Below are 4,874 nucleotides of genomic sequence, written 5' to 3'. Positions count from 1 at the left end.
GGGAAAGAGGCACAAGTGCTTGGCTGTGCTGGGAGAATCACACCTCTCTGCTTGCCCAGACTGGGAGGTCTCAGGGCTGTGTCTGACCCAAGGTCCCCTATGTGACCTCACTCAGAAGCAGATACTCTTGCAGTGTACAGGCACCATATGCTGCTGCTTGAGGCTAGAGAAGGACCACCCCAGCTACAGACCCACGAAGTCTTTTTTATGGCCTTTCTTTGCAGAAACTGTTCCTGACAGACATGAGATGTCGGTCTTCAATGACTGAAAACAGTTCTAGAGCAGCAGGGACAAAATCAGCCATGGGGCTGGATGAGAGCCCTCCTCTGTCAGACCCCTGTACTCAGGACTCCAAAACGATCACGGTGATGGAGTGCAGAGAGAGGGGGTTTAACACAATCTTATTTCCATTTTCTATTGGTTTTGATGGATTTCTAACTGCCATATGGTGCTGAGAACCAGCCAAGCACTGTAATAGGAATAAGCTATTAAGATATTAATTGGTGTAATTGGTTCTTCAAGCTCACAGTGTATAAAATATAGTGAGCGGACTAAACGTGACATAGAACTGGGAAATTGCTTTCCACTGGTAACAGCTCCAGGAGGACATGCTCCCACTGTGCTGCAGAGAGGACGGTGCCATAAACCAGCCGCTACCGAGTCCACATCCTGACCTTTGGACTCCTTGTACAAGGCTGAGACTGTGCCAGAGGTTGTAGAGCTGCCAGCATTGCTGTGTGATTTATGGTTTTTACAAAATGCATGTGGATCGCTACTGCAGCAAGGAGGTGTTTTTCCGCTGTAGGAAGCCAAGCAAAGCGGTAATTCAGGCAAGTCCCCTTCCTGAAGCAGTAGGCAGAGGTGGATACAGTAAGACCCCTTCCTACTCCAGGTACCCTCTACAAAGAGTGAACTTAGGACTCTCCTTTCTTTCCATTTTCAGCTTTCTGTATGCCTGTGGTCCTGTATCCCCCACCCTCTGATGTGCCAGGGAAGACCTTCGCCTCCAGGAGGCACTCTGTACTGGTTCTGGGTGTTTTCATGCCTAAACCTGTTGCACAAACTGGTCCAGGGTGGTGGCACTGATGAGGGAGCCACCAGCATCCAGCATGGCCTCAGGGAGCAGCTCCAGCCTGGCCATGCTGCTGGTGTAGAGGGCAGCAACCTACTCCAGGACCTGGACACAAGCACCATGGGAAGGAAAGGGCTAAGGGAGCTCCCAGCAGGGCAGGAGGACTCGTGGAAATACACATCTGAGACTTAGGCCATGGTGGACTCTGTTCCCCTTGCCTGGGAACATCCAGGTGGCAGCGCTAGACCTCAAAGACCACGTCCTTTCATAAAGGGTCAGCTTCCTCACCTGCCATGTACCTGTTCTCTGGAAGGATGGGAGACACGTGACCTAAGAGGTTTTAGGGAACCAGCTCTTCCAAGAGGTCTGTGAGACTACAGCAGGAGGAAGAGGGCCGCCAGACTCGTATAAGTGCTAGCGGGAGGGCCTCTGAACATCTCTAGTTCAACCTCTCAATCACAGCAGGACTGCCAGCAACTGCAAGAGACTATCTCAAGGTGATGCTTGATGGAACAGGACCACTGGGTGGGAAGAGATCTGCACCCCAACCCACAAGCCCTGGCATAGAACGTGCACAGGAGACCTGGCCAATCTCAGATCTGTCTTGGGTATCTTCCACCCTAACATTCGTCCTCCTGCTCAAAGATCTGCAAGCGCATCCCCAGCAGGAGGTGGTCCAAGTGGAGAGAGTCTGAGTTTATAAGAGGTCCTTGGGGGATCTGGGACAGTGAGGGCATCTTGTAAGATCAAAATCTGTTGGAATCTGGTTCCACAAGTCCTACAAAAATCTGCGCTAGTTCCAGCTGGATTGAACTGTTTGTTGCACATAAGCTAAGGCAACTCTATCTCTGCTTGCAGACTGCCTTGGCTTTATGGGTTTGGGTTTTTTTAATATTAAGCAAGCAGTTGGTTGTAATTTATCTTATGATATTTCTGCCCATGCACTGCAGACCAGCCCTCAGCTCCTTCTACTGCTTTTCAGACAGATGGACAATTTTTTACTACACCGTGTGTTATTGTCTCTTTTTGCCTGGATGGAAGAAACAGATGTTCAAATGATCTTCTACCCACAGCAGGGGCACGGGGTGCAGAGTGCTTGTGTGTGCTCTGACACAGACCAGTCCGAGACAGGGTAGCATTGCTCTGTGCATTAATTTCAAGGCTGGCAGAGAGACATTAGACCTAGGAGTACCATGGAAAAATGTGTATCACCTTAATTAGGTCTCTGACAACAGGGATTACAAGAGAAAGCTTCTCTCTCAGTTGCAGCCTGGGATGAAAGTGCTAATTACCACACAGTGCATCATTAACAAGCCTCAGCAAAGCCTGGGAAAGTTCAGCTCACTGATAGTTATGTCACACTGGCAGTAATGGCTGTTATCTGCGGGGACAAGGTTCCCCATGCTGGTACAGTAAAAATCCCTGATGAGATGTGTCCCAAGGGCTAGTGCACTTCCCAACATTCATGCTGGGGCAGCAGAGCTCTGTAGGGTGAGTGAGGTCCTCAGAGATGAGGCTGGAGAGGCAGCCCGGGACCTGGCAACCCCAGTTGCTCTTCTGTGGAGAGCCAACATCTCTAACGTAGATGCAAGATGGGGAGTGATGTCCTCCCCCTTTCCTCCGTTCTTATCAGGGGACCCACTCAGACCCTCCTGCATTCCTCTGCTACAGCAGCTGCAACACAGGGATCAGGGCAGCCTAGAAGGGGCACTTGGGGTCTGGGAAACAAGAGAGAAGGGGTGGACCTGCAGCCTCTCATCCAGGCTGGGCAATCCCAGTGAGGGGCACGAGGCTTGGGAAGGGACAGGGACTGGCCACAGCCCCATGTCGGGATGTTCCTTTCCCTGTCATGGGCACTGGTCTCACTGCCCATGGGGTCGAAGATGGGGTCTCTGGGTGGGATGGACATATTCAGAAGGGCAATGGGGCAGCTGGGTGTCTGTCCCCTCACTCTCTGAACACATGGAAACCTGCAACAGCACAGGCAGAACCCGAAAGCCTGTTCGGGGCTGGAAGCAAAGATAATCAAGCAGTCTCAGGTACGATGCTCTTCCTGGCACATGTCTCTGAAGGTCCAGGCCAAGGAGACTTGTTTCTCTCCTACATGATGGCTCTTGGAAGGAGCAGAAGGATGAACACTCAACAATTTCTGGATGAGGATTTCCTTGGAAGTGTGGCTGAAACCCCTTCTATTTCAATTCCCACTAGGATGATGGGTGGCTCCTGCTGAGCTCTGTCTCTGTCTCCTTGCAGCCCCCTCAGTTCACCCTGAGTCATCTCCATCATGAGATATGAAACCCAGCACAGTGAGCAGCAACACCTTCCCCTTCTCTCAAGATATTTAAGTAACCTCCAAGCAGAGCTGGAAAAACAGATCCTTCTTGCAAATATATCTAGAGTCAAACCACAGACCGCGTATCTCTCCCTTCAAGCTGCTCCCTCACGGGCCATTCAGCTGTTGCGAAGAATCCCAGACAAGGAGCTGCATCCAAGCATCAGGATGGGACACTAGACAGTCTCCATTGCAACAGAGCCCCAGCCTGACCCCAGCTGCCGCATCCTCCATGCCAGGGACCAGGACATAGAGCGATGGGGCAGCCAATGGGGCAGGGTGACACCTGGTCACAAACACCACATCTGTCCCACTGGCACTGACGGGCCAGGCAGGAACCCTATGAGCAAAGAACAGCCTCTCGGGGTTCCTGTTCCATCTCCAAAACTGCCTCCCTGCCCAGGCACGTCCCTGTGACGTCCCCACCTTAGTTCCCAGCACCACGAGAGATGGCGGATGATCGGATGCTGTGCCACTGCTTGCACAAGAGGTGATGGGTGTTGCTACCCTTCCCCCCCACCTCCCTCAGGTGACCTGGGTGGCGTCACTCATCCCTAATCACCCTGTCCATCACTTGCAAGTGAGTGAAATAGAAGCTGCCCAATAAAAGAGGGCTGCCCAAGCCAGGACAGGGTGCTGAAGGTGGGAGCAGCACCCTGAGTATGAGACTGTGAGCTCCAGGCAAGCAAGAACGAGTTCCCAGAACTCTTCCCTGGAAACTGTCCAATGAACCACACACCTTTACTACCTGCAGAAATACTCTGAAAATTAAGAAGAGAGGGAAAAAAAAACCCCAAACCTCAGTTACCACCATGGCCTCAGGCTTTGTGTAAGTCCTCTTCATGGATGCAGAGTGCTGGGAGAGGGGTAAATCCAACAATTTTCCCATGCTTGCCAGCCTATGACCCCACCAGCACCCTTGGGAATGGGAGCATCCTCCACCACCAGACCTCATTTCCATCCCTGCTGGAGACAGATGAGGGCGCCAGAGCAGCCCTGTGAGCTCCCCAGATGTCTTTGAACACAAACACTGCTGCTGGCCACGTCCCTTAGAGAAGGAGGGAAACTTCCTCCTCCCCTGCTTTCATTTTGGCAATAGGACATCTTCCCAAAAGACGCGTTTGTGATTCTAGCCTGAACAGCACAAAACCACAGTGCCTCAATCTCTTCCCCAGGCAAATCCCATATACTGGTTTGGCCAAGCCAATGCGGAGCTCATCCCTCCACTGTGCCATACTGGACCTCTCGGCATCAATGCAACCTGCTTCAGCCAACCAAAATGCCAAAGACTGACAGCAAACCTCAAAAGTTTGAATTTCCATGATCTCCACACTGTGGTCAGGTTGGTAACAGGAACAGCTGGGCTTTTCAATGGTTTGCAGGAAAAGTCCGGCAATAGAAGGCAAAGTGCCCCGGGATCACTCACCTCTGCAGCGCTCCAGGGCACTGTGCCAGCCTGTAGCTGCCTTG

The sequence above is a fragment of the Mesitornis unicolor genome, unplaced genomic scaffold, assembly GCF_000695765.1.
Source record: "Mesitornis unicolor isolate BGI_N332 unplaced genomic scaffold, ASM69576v1 scaffold16303, whole genome shotgun sequence".
NCBI classification, from domain to species: Eukaryota; Metazoa; Chordata; class Aves; order Mesitornithiformes; family Mesitornithidae; genus Mesitornis; species Mesitornis unicolor.
Note: the sequence above shows the minus strand (reverse complement) of the source record.